The following is a 9491-nucleotide window of genomic DNA, read 5'->3' on the forward strand; positions in this document are numbered from 1 at the left end:
GATACTTTATGTTTTGATATATGCTTTGTGATTGATGACATGCTATACGGATTTTGTGAGTAGGAAAGGAAACTTACTGATCCATGAGTGCTCACAGCTTACTTTCTTGTACCACAGATAAGGGCAAAGGTTGGATGAATTAGGGGAGCAGCAGGAGGGGCTAGCAGGATGTGTGTGGTAGTGATTGGCTAATGAAGAAAAGAGCTGCTTTCATTAAATATGAATTGTGTTTAGTTGGTATTTTTATGATTGTAACTCCATGACATTTTATCATGTTAACTCCTATATGTCTTGATATAATGTAAAGCATGACATATGGATTCTATGTTCTAAAAATTTACAAGTAAGTCTTCCGCTGTAAGAAGTTAATATGTCGTTAAGTAGAGTAAAGTAACCCCCGTGGCCTTAGCAGGTAGGGCGGGGCGTTACAATATTATTCATTATTCTAGTGGTTATCATGCATCAATTTATCTGTATCATTTGTGGGAGGTTCAAGGTTTAATCCTTGACCTCACCTCTTCTTATTCTATTTTGGTTTCTATTTTCCCTTTTCTCTTATTCTTTTTATTTCTATGCTCTAAAGAAAAATGATACCTATATACTTATCTTATAATTTCGTGGGTGTTACACCGTGATCCAACAGGTCTAAATGCTACTGATTGGATCTGTACCCCACCGTGAAATCAAACGAGTACATACAACCAGTGATATAATACACAGAAACAACAAAGATAAGTTGCTCACCTCACTGCTGTAATCAAACAGATCAAATCTGTTTGGGCAATGGAAATTGGGCAGGCAATGGAGGGTCGGCTGTTGCGGATTATTAGATGAAGCGGCGCCCAACAGAAGCAAAGCAAATCATAGTAATTGCCACGGTTGCTCAGATCAGACCGGAGAAGAAGAACAGGAAACTTGACGGCAAGGTCAAGTCTGGGTTGGATCCGCAGCCGGGAAAAAGGAAAGAAGGCTCGGTAGAAATCCTGTGACCACAGTAAGGGCTCAGGGCAACCGGCGCTCGGAAGAGGAGAAGAAGGGTCGGTGCTAGGGCTCCTGTGGCCGGCGGTTTCTCGGAAGGGTGAGGGAGTCGGGATTCGGTCGGCCTAGGGCAGAGGAATGCGCATCAGTGGCCGTCGGAGAGAGATCGGACTGTGGCCGTTGGCTTCAGGCTAGGGCACAAGGATGGTCGGCGGTGTGCGAGTGCATGGGAGAGAGAAGATACTCAGTCATCAGCTCGCTGTTCCCTGGCGTTGTCGGCATCGGGCAGAGGAGAAGAGGGCTTGCGCGCGAGGGAGATGAAGAGAAAGAAACTGCTTCGGACCGGTTTAGGGCACGGCACAAAGCGTGAGGAGGAGGGAATCGGCACGCGAGGGAGAAAGAAATAAATGGAGGAGAATTAAAGAAAAAAGAAAAAAAACAAAAGAAATTAAAACATTTCCTCGCTTAAACGGAATAGCCTAAACAGGCTTTCCCGGGCCCCCGTTTTATTCCCGTAAACTCGTCCATACGGTCTCCGAAAAATTCTAGAAAAATTTCTAAAAATTCCCTTATCATTATTCGTCATTTTTTGGTATTTTACATTCTCCCCCACTAATAAAAATTTGATCCCCAAATTTCGTTATTTACCATCAGCAAATACTAACAACAGGTAAAGAGTATATATGCTGAACGGTAAATTAAATCACATACCTCAAGTGAAAAGATGGGGGTATCGAGCTCGGATAGTATCCTCGAGCACCCAGGTAGCCTCCTCGTCGGAATGATACTGTCATCCGACTTTAACCAATCGGATTGTCTTGTTCCGCAATTGACGCTCTTTCCGGTTCAGAATCCATACTGGAACCTCCTCATAAGTGACGTCAGGCTGAATGGAAACTGAGATATCTGTTAGAACATGTGTCGGGTCGGGTACGTATCTCCTCAGCATCGATACGTGGAATACATCGTAGATGCCTGCTAGGGTCAGTGTCCAGCTGATAAGCTACTGCTCCAATCCTCTCCAGGATCTAGAAAGGCCAATGTATCGCGGAGCTAGCTCACCTCTGAGGTCAAATCTCTTCACTCTCTTCGTGGGTGAAACTCGCAGAAATACGTGGTCGCCAATAGAGAACTCCAGGCGTCTGCGTCTCCGATCAGCATAACTCTTTTGGCGGTCCTACGCCTCTAACATCCTCCGTCTGATAGTACGAACCAACTCTGCCTCATGATGAGCTCTATGAGGTCCCAACAACTGGGCCTCCCCAACCTCATCCCAGAGGGTGGGTGTTCGACAAGACCTACCATACAACGCTTCAAACGGTGCCATCCGGATAGCCGAAAGAAAGCTGTCATTGTAGGCGAACTCTACCAATGGCAGATGGTCCTCCCAACTGCCTCCGAAATACAATACACACGATCTCAGCAAATCCTCTAGAGTCTGAATGGTCCGCTCTGACTATCCATCTGTCTGCAGATGGAAAGCTGTACTGAATCGGAGCTGAGTGGCCAAGGCCTGCTGCAGACTCTGCCAGAAACGAGATGTGAACCGGGGGTCTCTATCCGAAATAATACTCAAAGAAACACCATGTAATCCGATGATCTCTCGGCAATACAGATCTGCCAATCGATCCAGAGAATCAGTCTTCTGGATCGCTAAGAAGTGTGCAGATTTGGTTAATCGATCGACGATTACCCAAATCACGTCATGGCCTCGTCGTGTCCTCGGCAAATCCACCACAAAGTCCATAGTAATATATTCCCATTTTCACTCGGTAATAGGAATCCGCTGAAGTAAGTCGGCAGGTCTCTGGTGTTCCGCCTTCGCCTGTTGACAAACAAGACATCTAGCTACAAAATCCACGATGTCTTCCTTCATTTCGTTCCACCAATAGAAACACCTCAAATCTTGGTACATACGGGTACTGTCGAGGTGGACAGCAAATCGAGAGTGACGAGCCTCCTGAAGTAGCTCCTGTAAGACAGGATGAGACTGAGGTACGCATAATCTGCCTCGGAAGTGTATAATACCCTCCTCGTCTCGTGTGAACTCGGTCTGCTGCCCGGAAGCTATCTGGCTGCCAATGAACAGTAAACGTTGATCACCAGCCTGGGCCTCTCGGATTCTTGTCCTGATCGACGACTGAGCAACCATGGTAACAAGAATACCCTGCTCTGTCTGTCCCTTCTCCTCAAGGCCTAACTCGGAGAAGTCCTAAATCAAATTTGTGATCACAACTCGGTGGCAAGCTAAAGTCCCTCTGGACTTCCTGCTAAGTGCATCGGCAACCACATTAGCTCTCCCCGGGTGATAGCTAATGGTACAATCATAATCCTTTAGGAACTCCATCCATCTCCTCTGTCGAAGATTAAGTTTCTTCTGAGTAAACAGATATTTGAGACTCTTATGGTCAGTGAGAATCTCAAATGTAATGCCATATAAATAATGTCGCCAAATCTTCAAGGCAAAAATAATGGCGACTAACTCCAGTTCATGAACTAGGTAGTTCTTCTCATGCTCCTTCAACTGTCGAGAAGCATAGGAGACTACCTTGCCGTGTTGCATCATAACAGCGCCCAAACCCTGAATAGATGTTCGGTGTAGAGGACAAATCCGTCCTCTCCAGAAGGTAAATCCAACAATCGGAGCCGACACTAATCTCCGCTTCAGCTCCTGAAAGCTGGTCTCGCAATCCTCTGACCACGTGAACTTCACGCCTTCCCTGGTCAGGCGTGTCAGTAGCATAGCAATCCGTGAGAAACCCTCAACGTATCTCCGGAAATATCGAGCCAAACAAAGGAAGTTGCGAGCCTCTTCTATAAACTCTGTCTACTCCCAATGGTAACAACCTCTATCTCCTGTGGAACCACGGTATACTCCTACTGGTGACCGTGTGTCTCAAACATCTCACAGAAGACAACCAAAATACGCACTACTGATCTTCACATCTAGGCGTTTCCATCGAAACATCTCTAGAACTATGCAAAGATGATGTGCGTGACTCACCGCGGATCCGAAATAGATCACAACATCATCAACAAAGACAATGGAAACCGATCCAAACATCTTGGGAATACCAAAATCATCAAGTCTCTGAAAACATCTAAGGCTTCCCAAGCCCTAGCGGTAACATCAAGACACATAATGTCTGTATTACAGACATTCCTAACCATAAGATCCCTGATAGCAAGTCAGGAAATCTAATCACCAACGATATAAATCACCAAAGAATATATCCTCTAGTGTGAGAGCAACGCTCCATCAAATGAAATACCACATATATAGGAGCAACGCTCTACCACAAGAAATCCTCCATATGTGGGAGCAACGCTCTACCACAAATAATCTGAAATATGTATCTGCAATAAATATGGGAGCAATGCTACGCTACCAGCAATCAGCAATATGTGGGAGCAACACTCCACCACAAAAAAAAATCCCTAAATATATGGGAGCTACGCTCTACCACAAACAATACATAAGTGCCCAAGGCACCTAACTATCCAGCTAGAGACTGCACGAGATCTCTCTACCACAAATCACCGTGAGTAGCCTAGGGTATAACAAGCCAGTAAGCATATCAACTCCATAGTCAACTCTATCATCATCCTAGTGGGTCAGTCACCCACTAATAGGAGAATTAGTTGACAGGGTAATACAACCAATAACATAATGTAGACACTCAACATTCTACATTCAACATAGGTAGAATCATCATGATGCTACCAACCATACACCTGGCACACGTGCACACACAACATATGTATGATCGACATAATCCTCCAATTAATACACACCAAACATACTCACAACATAGGTATAAATCATCGTGATACCTCCAATAATGTATACCGAACCCGTGTGCATATATCAACATAGGTATAATCGATAATACACCTCAAACAACACTCACATGACATTTATACACCTATGCCAAGAGTATAATCAACGTAATACTTCCAACCAATCATAATCGACACGAGTGTACACACAGAACAAATATAATGAACAAGATACCTCTAATATTACACCGAAAACATCTACACATATCACAACATAGATTTAATCGACAAAATACCTCCAATAAACCAATCAGACCACTCGGGTATAATCTACTAGAAACCCACAACAATCATAACTGGAAAAGTATACACTCACTACATGCAATTAGACCGTCCATCATAACACTCCTACAACACATAATAATCATATGTACACACACATAGATAGGCAGAATCAACATATTTAATCCAATCAACCTGGCATTCCTTATGCTACCTTCCAAGTTATCCAATTAGGTACATACAGTCAAAAATGAAAGTCTACATGGAATAGGATACATCGATCCTCTATAGACTGACCAAACCGATAATGGTATACCGCTAATTCAATCTTCTCCCCGTCAGTACAAGTCATGTACCCAATATACTCAAGATATCCAACTAAGCACGAATCACCCAAAGATCAGCATTTTTATAAAATAGAGTAAGTCGATCCCCTGCTGATCGGACCAACCAAAACAATGAATTGGTGATCGACTATCTTAATCTAACAAATGTATGTTAATCCTCCGCAATCACAAAGGTATATCGATTTACGACTACCCAAGTCGACAAACGTAAATCAGTCTTCTACTGACCGATCTAACAAGAGTAAATCAATATTTACTGATGAAATTAACTAAGATAAAATGGTATACTATTGGCTAGGTCAACATGAAGATATAGATACTATCCACTACCCAACTAATAATAGCAGAGGCTGGTATGTGCCTCAATCCGCTAACCAACTAGTAGTAACAGAAGCTAAAACTACTGGTGTATGATATGAAAAATCACCAAAAATTGTAATCCTTGATCTCTAATAGGGTCGATCATCATCAGTGGCTAACCTATCACAAGTAATATGGGCTACAACATCAGACAGATACCAAATACAAAGTAATAATACATGTCATAACTATCATAGTCAACAATGCATACACTAACAGCAGGTAGGATAACAGTATACCAACATACCTCCTATAGCTTGGAGATGTCCTGCTGCTGCCAGGTCCCAAAATCCGAAAAGTCACATCGAGAAGACTAAAACACGAAATCCAAAACACGAGAAATAAGACATGTAAACCGAGCTCTGATACCAAATAAATTGGTATCAGATAAATCTCGAAAATCTAAAACACATAGCAAGTATCGTATACCTGCTCTGATACCACTAAATTGTCACACCCCGGGGGAGTCCCTGTCCGAAGAAATTTCGGCAGCACCTCCCCTATACGGGTGACAATCTGAAACATTTATACAATGCCCTCAGGGCCACATATACCTCGGCCAACACAGCCGGAATACTAACAATAAAATAACTAAACAACCACGCAGTTATATATATAGCAGCCCACTCGGCTGTACCAAAACCAAAACACAGCGGAAAATGACAGAAAACCAAATATACAAGACTGCTAGCCAGCTAGGCTTACACCACACAACAACACACCACTCCGGAAACAAAACCGAATCACAAGCTAGATACATAAATACCAAAGTACAAATAGACAACAGCGAAGACACATCTTCTGATGTGACATAGGGACCAGCAGGCAGGATACTCCAAGCGACTCCATAAACAATCTGGTACCTGAAAAATATAGTGTCCACGAGGGTGAGTTCAACAACTCAGCGAATACCAATAGACATGCCTAGTAAGATATATCTAACAGCAATAAACATGGAATACAACTTCCTAATCATATATAGGAAAAATGCAAAACTGAAAGGTAACTGAGGAAGTTGTACTCACCACGAACTCCTATCCAGAACAAAAGGGTCGTCAACTCGAGAGTGTCATAAATCCTGTATGCATGTCAAACATATGCATCCAACTAAATGCAGCAAATAAATGCATCAAGCACAAGCAATAAATGCATCAATGCGTATGATGTCAATGTCATGGTCACCCCTGACGCCAGTCAGCCATCTCACACACAATGGTGAGTCCGAGTGGGTAGGGCTGTGACAACCGTGCACTCTGACATCACTACCCCTGATGAGTGACTGAGTGGACGGGATGCTGTCGGAGTACACCTATCCTCCTACCCCAAATCATAAATGGGGGAGCTCAATGCTCTCATCTCCCGGTACATAGTGACGGGGAGGAAATCTCTGCCGGCTACCACGCTGCGTCACACTACCCATGAGCGGACCAACGGAGCCAAATAAAGTCCAACTGTCTGCCGGCTACCACGCTGCTACAATAGACCAACGGAGTCAAACAGAGCAGAACTGTCTGCCGACTACCACGCTGAGTCCTCAGACCAATGGAGCCAAACAACAGAACCGCCACACACCTGTCTGATATACCACTAACCCATGAGTGACGGTGTGTACAGATCCATGTAACTGGCGATATGCTCACAATAATGGAGTCGACTATCACGCAACATGCAATCATAATGCATGACACTAAGCATGGCAATATCCTGATCAGCATAAAAAAATCCATATATATATAAAATGGGTACCACAATATCGATGGTCAGATCCGAGGATCTAAGGTACACAAGTCAGGTACGGTATAAAAACCTAGGTATCAGATAATCTAGATACACAAGCCAGAAAATAAAATCCAGAACCTAGTCCTAACCTCAGTAAGGTATGGTATGTCACTTACTCTAGGAACTAAGGTACTCATGACAATAATCACGAAACGTAAACATGGATACATAACAAACGCCCAACAGAAAATGCTATGGGTAACAAACAGTGGCATACCAAAGGCAAATATGATCATTGCTTGTAGCTATAAAATACTATGCATATCCAATTGACAATATCATAAAAGATAAGTCAAGAGGTACCCGCCTCCAATAGGAAGGTCCAATCCAGTCCAAATCTGACATCGAGATGCTCGTCTCGTGTCAAAGTCCTGTGATACATGGTAACAAGATTTAGCTAATTACATATAAATAAATTAGCTAAATCAAATCCTCGAGAAGCTAACACAAATCCAGATCCAATTATAAACCCTAATTGGATCATCTAACTCCTCAATCGTATCTTAACCAATCCATTTAAATTTGGACTTGCAATAAGCATAGTCCATCACAATAACTTAATCTAAACCAATCATAAGAACTCACCCAAATCCAAGATGATCGTTGATGGCTCACGGTCGAAGGGGTTCCCTGCCCAAAACAGAATGACCGGTGCTGTGGACCGCCAGTGAACAATGCTGGCCAAACTACAAAGACTGGTAGACAAACAATCACAGTCACTGTTTGCTGCTAAAAAGGGTTGTTTGCTGCTGGGTTTTCAAAGTAAACAACTGCTCCAATCCTAAGGAACCTACTGCCAAAATTTCTGGCCACAGCTACCTAGAATTGCTGATCCCTAAATCAAAATACCAAAAATCAGCACTTGTCGTGATCCAACAGGTCCAAATGCTACTGATTGGATCTGTACCCCAACCTCAAATCGAACGAGTATATACAACCAGTGATATAATACACAGAAACAACAAAGATAAGTTGCTCACCTCACTGTTGTAATCAAACGGATCAAATCTATTTGGGTAATGGAAATTGGGCAGGCAATAGAGGGTCGGCTGTTGCGGCTTATTAGACGAAGCGGCGGCCAACAGAAGCAAAGCAAATCATAGTAATTGCCACGGTTGCTCAGATCAGACCGGAGAAGAAGAACAGGACACTTGATGGCAAGGTCAAGTCTGGGTTGGATCCGCAGCCGGGAAAAAGGAAAGAAGGCTCGGTAGAAATCCTGTGACCACAGTTAGGGCTCACGGCAGCCGGCGCTCGGAAGAGGAGAAGAAGTGCCGGCGCTAGGGCTCCTGTGGCCGGCGGTGTCTCGAAAGGGTGAGGGAGTCTGGATTCGGCCGACCTAGGGCAGAGGAATGCGCATCAGTGGCCGTCGGAGAGAGATCGAACTGTGGTCGTTGGCTTCAGGTTAGGGCATAGGGATGGTCGGCGGTGTGCAAGCGCAGGGGAGAGAGAAGATACTTAGTCATCGGCTCTCTGTTCCCTGGCGTCGTCGGCGTCGGGCAGAGGAGAAGAGGGCGTGCGCGCGAGGGAGATGAAGAGAAAGAAACTACTTCGGACCGGTTTGGGGCACGGTACAAAGCGTGAGGAGGAGGGAATCGGCATGCGAGGGAGAAAGAAAAAGACGGAGGAGAATAAAAGAAAAAAGAAAAAAAATAAAAGAAATTAAAACATTTCCTCGCTTAAACGGGGTAGCCTAAACAGGCTTTCCCGGGCCCCAGTTTTATCCCTATAAACTCGTTCATACGTTCTCCGAAAAATTCTAGAAAAATTTCTAAAAATTCCAGAAAATTCCCTTATCATTATTCGTCATTTTTCGATATTTTACACTTCATGTCCTCTATCTCCTTTGATGTTTTCAGAGACATCTCTTTAGATAAAGCTACTCCTTGCCGAAAAGGTAAAAAACCTTTCTTAGAGTTTTGCATGCTAAAACGAGCAAGGATTGTATCGATATATGAAACTTGT

Source organism: Zingiber officinale, chromosome 2A (genome assembly GCF_018446385.1).
Source record: "Zingiber officinale cultivar Zhangliang chromosome 2A, Zo_v1.1, whole genome shotgun sequence".
Taxonomy (NCBI): Eukaryota; Viridiplantae; Streptophyta; class Magnoliopsida; order Zingiberales; family Zingiberaceae; genus Zingiber; species Zingiber officinale.